General features: G+C 43.0%; 1 non-coding gene across 1 annotated transcript; it reads left to right on the top strand.

Annotated features, from left to right (window-relative positions):
- Nucleotides 1-5,385: 5,385 nt before the first annotated feature.
- TRNAI-AAU (transfer RNA isoleucine (anticodon AAU)) lies at nucleotides 5,386-5,459 on the top strand. Its single transcript has one exon. It is a non-coding gene; the product is annotated as a tRNA-Ile (tRNA).
- Nucleotides 5,460-8,255: the final 2,796 nt, after the last annotated feature.

Below are 8,255 nucleotides of genomic sequence, written 5' to 3' on the forward strand. Positions count from 1 at the left end.
TAAGGTGAGGAAATACAAATAAGGAAAAGGAGAAAAATCCCCTACTGAATATGCATGGAACATAATGGCGTCAGCGTAACATATTATAAAAGTGACATCCCAGCCTATGGGCAATAGGAGAGCGAGATATAGCCCTTGGGAGGTGCCAGAATGAAGGCCACCAGTGATGAGGGGCAGGGGTGGCCAACCTGTGGCTCCAGAGCCGCATGCGGCTCTTCAGAAGTTACTGGGCGGCTCCTTGTCTAGGCACCGACTCCGGGGCTGGAGCGACAGGTGCCAACTTTCCAATGTGCCGGGGGGCGCTCGCTGCTCAACCCTGGCTCTTCCACAGGCCCTGCCCCCACTGCACCCCTTCCTGCCCCCTCCCCTGAGCCTGCCGTGCTCTCGCTCCCCCCGAGCCTCCTGCACACCATGAAACAGCTGATCAGGAGGTGTACATTCTGCAATATCCCTATCTACCTTACTGAGTTGTGGGATCAGGGCATCTCATTTGGGACGAGAGAACTCCAGGTTCAAGTCTTTACTCTGCCTGATTTGGAGCCTGAGAAACCTTCCCAATGAATTTTTCATCGAAACCAATATGTTTCCGCTAAACATTTCCATTTTGACAAAATTACTTTTTTCTAAAAAAAGTGTTTAGTTGAAAGTTTTTCTCCCAGTTCTACCTATAGCCTAATCCTGAGCAGAGCTCCCATTGAATTAACTTGGCATTAGGTGCATCAGGATTTTCTGAACCCAAACCAGTGGTAACTTAACTTTTTGTCTCCAAGTGGTGACAGGAATAAATCAATGGGGACACAGCTCCTCCATCTGATAAATGACTAGTACAGACACAAGTGCTTTTACCTAAAAATACTCTTTTAGTAGGTCTCAAGCACGCAGACACATATATGCTGTAGCAGTAGATTCGGCGCATTCCAAACATCTATAATTACCCAAAGTCTGAGATGTAATCAAGTAATCGAGAACCAGGATTTCGGGGGCTCTACTTCCATCCAGCTGCTGGGGAGTTTAGGTGTCAGCTCCTTGCCCAAAGAAAAGTTCCCTGGGCTGCTCCAAAGGGTATCTTTTTTTGCCTAATCTTGTATAGGTAACTTAAACAAAGCACATAACTCAGAGTGACTCCTAGCAGGTCACCAAGTCTCCTAATTTCAGCAGATTACTCATTATCTCTTATCATAAAAGCATTTCTATTATTTCTAGTCATAACAGCAATAAAACGTATGTCAGGGGCATTTAATCATGGTCGGCTGTCAACATTCCTTCCATTCTCATGGTACATTAACTCTCTGTCCCATCCTCCCATTCTGATTAGCAAAACTGCAAACATGCAGCGGTTTTGCCTTTCCTCTCAGAGCCTAAGGTTATTCCTGGCTATGTGGTATTTGGTTTTCAGCTAGCAGTGACTGGAACCGTAAAATGGCTGATTGTAGTAATGTCAAGTTCTGGGGTTACAAGGATGGCATGACCTGGTCCTTAGCATCAGTGCTCTGTTAACCAGCCAGGCTTCTAGGAAAAGAACAACAAAACAAAGGTAATGGAAATTCTCATCTGCAAAAGGAGACCTGGGAAATAATGAGTCTTACATTTCAGAAGCTTTGCTGGAAAAGGCCTGCGAGAGCTGAAGACTCCCTTGAAAGCAGGCTTTGGACTGCAGGAAGCTCCCATGAGAATCGTGTTTGCTAAGAAAACATCAGAGAAGGCAATAAAGCCAATGACATGAAAACAAAGCATTCGGAGGAGGAAGAATATGTTAATGATCAGTGATAACCCTTTGATGTTCCTTGGATGAACTGAAACTCATGTGTAAAACATAAGGGATAAATTCTGCAATGCACTAGATTTTTTTCATTAATACGATGCATTTGCATGAAACCGCGGAAACCTGTGAGCATTTTCTTTCAAAATACAAAAATAATCCGATATCCAGGTTTCATTCTTCTGACAGCCTGATTCATACAGAAATCATTCAGTTAGAATAAATCAAGTGATCCAACCCAAATATAAAAAATACTTTTTAAAGTACATGTGTAGAGACTGGGGGTAAAGACATGATAGGTTTGATTTCTGAAAGGGAAAGGTACAGTTTGAGTTTTAAAGAGCATTATACTTATTATTATGAAGTATTATCTGTATCCCACTAGCATCTAAAGCCCTACTCAAGGTTCCATAGTGTTAGACGTGTTGCACACACACACAGTATGAAGTGGACCCTTCTGTGAAGAGATTACAACACAGACAGAAAGACAATAATAACAGATGATATGCATACACATTGAAATTCAATCCCCTGGGACTTGGTTTTGATTCTTTAAGTTAACTGGAGGATTTCCAGTTTTGCACATATCATCCTGGTCTATCTTCAAAACCTATACATTGGGTTAATGTTACAGAGAATATTTGTACTGTTCATCCCAAATGGTTCCACCACTTCCCAACTGTAAAAGGCCTTGTGTGTCTATTCTGTCACTGGCCCAGAGAAATGGCATCGTTTAGTGGCACTGCATTGCACCTAGGAACTCTGCCTAGTGGCATCTTTGCAACACGAGCCAGGCAATGATGCATGCTGATGGTGGCTCACCATTCGCTAATCCTCATGGCACACTGGGATTATGTTTACACGGCAAAAAAAGACTCGTGGCTGGTCCATATCAGCTGACTAAGTTTTGCGGGGCTCAAGCCGCGGGGCTATACAATTGCACTGTAGATCATCAGGATCAGATTGGAGTCTGGGCTCTGGGACCACCCCCACCATGACAGGGGTCTAAGATCCCAGGCTCCCACCATGCCCAAATGTCTACACTACAATTTTATAGCCCCACAGCCTGAGCCTTATAAGCCTGATCTGGGCTGGCTGTGGGTCTTTGACTGCAGTGTAGACAGACCCTGTGCTACTACACTAAATGGCTGGTTCCCTAGCACTGGCCTTAAAAGAGCTGGCAGCTAAAAGGGTCTTACCTCTGCTCTGCTGTCCTCCAAGTCTTCCCCTCCTTTCATTCCACCTTCCCTTCCCTCACATTATGTTTCCTATGTTGCCCAGCTCACAACTAGGTTAAGAAACAGAGCAATGCAGCTGTTTTCATTCAGATGCAGAGGTGCCTATAGTGACCCACTCCTTTGTCATCTTGGCATTAAATCGATGTACAATGCTTTGCACAGGATTATACCTTAAGACCACATGCAAAGTTCAGCTGAGCCCCAATCCAGCAAAGCATTTAAGCACGTGCTTAATTTTAATTATGTGAGTAACTCCACTGAGTATTCCTACAATAGCTGGATTGCAGTCCTTGTGCAGAATGGGCCAGCCTATTAGCTATGAGGTTTCTCTCAAAGGGAGAATGATCTGTGGTGGTCACCAACTTGTTTCTGGGTGCAATTTACAATGCTAATTTGATCTTCACATCTGTAACTGGCAACTGCAACTACTTACAAGATTCCCTCATTCCCATGTGATCCCCCAGCCACTGAGATCAGCTGAGTGTCTTGAGCGAATATGCCTCTGGGCGAGTCAGGAGGCTCACTGAGGGCTCCTTGACTAGAATATCCACTAAGGGTGTCTCCAAGGTGTGACATTGCACTCTATATGATTTTACAAAAAATATGCTGAGTATGAATATCATGTCATTGGAATATGCTTCAAGCAAAAGGTCTCTTGTAAGGTATCATTACAAAGCTTATAATCTACTGAGTGCGGTCATCCTATTTGTATAAATGTATCACTCTTGTATCTGAAACTAGAAATATGAAATCTAACTCTGAGGGCCTATTGTAGTTATGCAAAGTGTGGGCAATTAATGGTGGTCTGGAATCTAAAGGCTCCCATTAACCAGGGCAATTACCTGTAGATGGCTCTTGTTTTACCTGTAAGTCTTCCTGTATACCTGTGGGCTGGCAACTGGATAATGAAGTCTTACAGTGACGTGTGATCATGTCACCTGAACTGGAATCCATCTTTACCATTGGTGCTTTTCCAATGAGAAGGAGGGGTGGGAACCCAGAGGGACAAAGGATTCCTACCTTATGCAAAAGATATATAAGTGGGTGGAACAGAACAAAGGGGGCAGCCATCATGAAAAATCGCTTAGCTACCACCTGAGCTGGAACAAGGGCTGTACCAGGGGAAAGGATTGTGCCCAGACTAGGAAGGCATCCAGTCTGTGAAAGAAACTTATTGAAACATCTCTGAGGGTGAGATTTTTATCTGTATTCAGTTTTATTACTGTACTAATCTTAGACTTGCGTGTTTTATTTTATTTTGCTTGGTAATTCACTTTGTTCTGTCTGTTGCTACTTGGAACCACTTAAATCCTATTTTCTGCATTTAATAAAATCACTTTTTACTTATTAATTAATCCAGAGTATGTATTAATACCTGGGGCGGGGGGACAGCTGTGCATATCTCTCTATCAGTGTTATAGAGGGCGAACAATTTATGAGTTTATCCTTTATAAGCTTTATACAGGGTAAAACAGATTTATTTGGGGTTTGGACCCCATCGGGAGTTGGGCATCTGAGTGTCAAAGACAGAAACATTTCTTAAGCTGCTTTCAGTTAAGTCTGCAGCTTTGGGGCACGTGGTTCGGACCCTGGATCTGTGTTGGAGCAGACTAGCATGTCTGGCTTAACGAGACAGGGTGTCGGAGTCCCAGGCTGGCAGGGAAAGCAGGGGCAGAAGTAGTTTTGGCACATCAGTTGTCAGCCCCAAGGGGGTTTCTTTGATCCAACCCGTCACACAAGGTCTCTTACATAAGAACATAAGAACAGCTATTCTGGGTCAGACCAAAGGTCCATCTAGCCCAGTATCCTGTCTTCCGACAGTGGCCAATGCCTGGTGCCCCAGAGGGAATGAAAAGAACAGGTAATCATCTAGTGATCCATCCCCTGTGGCCCATTCCCAGCTTCTGGCAAACACAGGCTCGGGACACCATTCCTGCCCATCCCGGCTCATAGCTATTGATGAATCCACCCTCTTTGAATTTATCTAGTTCTTTTTTGAACCGTGTTATAGTCTTGGCCTTCACAGCATCCTCTGGCAAGGAGTTCCACAGGTTGAATGTGTGTTGTGTGAAAAAATACTTCCTTTTGTTTGTTTTAAACCTGCTGCCTATTAATTTCATTTGGTGGCCCCTAGTTCTTGTGTTATGAGAAGGAGTAAGTAACACTTCCTTATTTACTTTCTCCCCATCAGTCGTGATTTTATACCCCTCTCCCATATCCCCCCTTAGTCGCCTCTTTTCCAAGCTGAAAAGTTCCAATCTTATTAATCTGTCCTCAGCCGTTCCATACCCCTAATCATTTTTGTTGCTCTTTTCATGAACCTTTTCCAAGTCCTATATATATTTTTTGTGTTGGGGTGACCACATCTGCATGCAGTATTCAAGATGTGACCGGTTAGCTCAGTTGGTTAGAGCGTGGTGCTAATAACGCCAAGGTCGCGGGTTCGATCCCCGTACGGGCCACAGTGTAAAATTTTCAGGCTTGACAAAGCCCTGGCTGGGATGATTTAACTGGGAATTGGTCCTGCTTTGAGCAGGGGGTTGGACTAGATGACCTTTTGGGGTCCCTTCCAACCCTGATATTCTATGATTCTATGTGGGCGTACTATGGATTTATATAGAGGCAATATGATATTTGCTGTCTTATATCTATCCCTTTCCTAATGATTCCCAACATTCTGTTTGCTTTTTTGACTGCTACTGCACATTGAGTAGATGTTTTCAGAGAACTACCCACAATGACTCTTTCTTGAGTCGTAACAGCTAATTTAGACCCCATCATTTTATATGTATAGTTGGGATTATGTTTTCCAATGTGCATTACTTTGCATGTATCAACATGGAATTTCATCTGCCATTTTGTTGCCCAATCACCCAGTTTTGAGAGATCCTTTTGTAGCTCTTCACAGTCTGCCTGGGACTTAACTATCTTGAGTAGTTTTGTATCATCTGCAAATTTTGCCATCACACTTTTTACCCCTTTTTCCAGATCATTTATGAATATGTTGAATAGAACTGGTCCCAGTACAGACCCCTGAAGGACCCTACTATTTACCTCTCTCCATTCTGAAAACTGACCGTTTATTCCTACTCGTTGTTTCCTATCTTTTAACCAGTTACCAATCCATGAGAGGACCTTTCCTGTACCCCATGACTTCTTACTTTGCTTAGGGAGGCACCTTGTCAAAGGCTTTCTGAAAATCTAAGTACACTATATCCACTGGATTCCTCTTCTCCACATACTTGTTGACATCCGCAAAGAATTTGTGTAGATTGGTGAGGTATGATTTCCCTTTACAAAAACCATACGGACCAATTGCAGTCATGTGGGCTCCCACATACCGAATCCTGCTGAGTCCATGGGGAGGATGCATGTGGGATTGGATAATTCACCGAGACATTTGGGAAATTAAACTACCTGGTATGCCTAACCGATTTATAGTCAGTGCGCCTGGAATAACACCCAACATTTGGATAGGGAGAGGGAGTCAATGGACACTCTGCCCTTTATAACCCCCACGGCTTCAGTGTGTACGAAAACTGAAGCCAGGGAAAGTTGTCACTGTTCATGACAACATTTGTTGGGAGGGTATGGGACAAGGAACTACCCTGACAGGACACCTGCTTTTCCAAGCTAATGACAGCTGTGTGTATGTTCAGGCCACCACTTTGCAAGACATACATTTTAACCTCACCACTGCTGCAGGCAATCATATTATTTACTGGCTTGCGGATGGAATTCAACAATCAGCCCTTAGGTTTGAGATTCCCTTTAATGGGACTGCCTTAGTACCTGACCGGTTCCAACATTTGCTTTCACTCCTACCAGAGATCCGGAAAAATCTCTGAATTACAAGATCAAATTCATATGCTTCAAAATATGTATCAAATTAAAACGTATACCTTTCATACAGCTGAAAGATGTCTCCTTTATGTACTAATGATGATGTTTTGTGTTTTGTGACTAAGGCTATACAACAACCCCATCATATTATTACAATGGGACTGTTAATGCTTTTATTGTTGTTGTTCAGTTTAGGATTATGTTATTGTCGTTATAAAGAATGTAATAATAATAATAACAACACCTTCTATGTTCATACTAACCAGGCATTGTCGTTGCATCCAATCAAACCCCATGAGGCTGAACCATTTGATCTAGACTCAGAAACACAAGGTTCGATGAAAATGGAGGTTTAAGGCTGATAGTTGGGCTGGAAGCACAAATGGGGGAGTGTGGAAGTGGAAAAAGGGATAAAGGGAATTTGAAGGCAGACATCTTAGTTTTCTTAGGAATAGAGCAAGGGTCAGGCTACCTCTAACTCTAATAACGCGAGACTTTAAGGCAGGGCCTGGGCGAGTGGGAAGAGAGTGGGAAACTTGTAAGAGATGCTGTTTTGACCTTGTGTTAGGTAAGAATGGAACGCAAATTGTAGCAGGAACTGCTTAGAAAAGTAAGATCTCAGGAAGGAATATGTATAAACAAGACGTGGCTGTTGATCATTATTGTATGCAGTAAAAGGTACAGATGCTTGCCCTAATTGTTTATCTGGCAGAGACCTGCCTCGGAAGGGGGAATCCCTTTCCATGCGCACTCTCCCCCTTGCAATTGCTTGAGAATAAACTGTCTTTGACTCATTGCAAACAACCAAAGAGTGAAGACTGTGTTTTTCTTCCACAATTTGGAAGAAAATTGTGTAAACTGACATATTGGAGGGCTGTCATCTCCCAGCTGTACTGTGTTGGCGATAAGTGCTCCCCGATAGACTTTGTAATGACCCCATGTCAGGTGAGTCTGGATCTGCAGGAACATCTGGTCTCTGGGATAGACATGGCAACATCCCCGTGAGACAGCATGCCTAGGACTGTAGGCCTGTTTATTTAGGCCTTTGACACTTGTTTTTCTATAAGTACAAGAAATAGGCGGAAGGGAGACTAGAGATGGTACAGAGAATGCTTCCTTATTTGTTTAACTTTCTTTCAACAGCTGCGAGGACCTTCATCACGATTTCATTACAGTCTTTTTAGCAGAGCTAGTCAAAACTGTAGTACATTTTCAACAATACATTTCAAATGAAAAATATTTGATTTAATTAACCTGCAGAATTTTCAAATGAAACATAGCAGAATTTTTTTTCAAATTGTTGTTTTCTCCACCGCTCTCTCTCTCCCTTTTTCCCACTGGAAAAAGGGCTGTTGGGAAGGAGAAGAAAGAGCAAAACCAAAAAACCTGAAAACCAAAACTTGTGTTTTCATTAA

This window comes from Lepidochelys kempii, chromosome 6, assembly GCF_965140265.1.
Source record: "Lepidochelys kempii isolate rLepKem1 chromosome 6, rLepKem1.hap2, whole genome shotgun sequence".
Taxonomy (NCBI): domain Eukaryota; kingdom Metazoa; phylum Chordata; order Testudines; family Cheloniidae; genus Lepidochelys; species Lepidochelys kempii.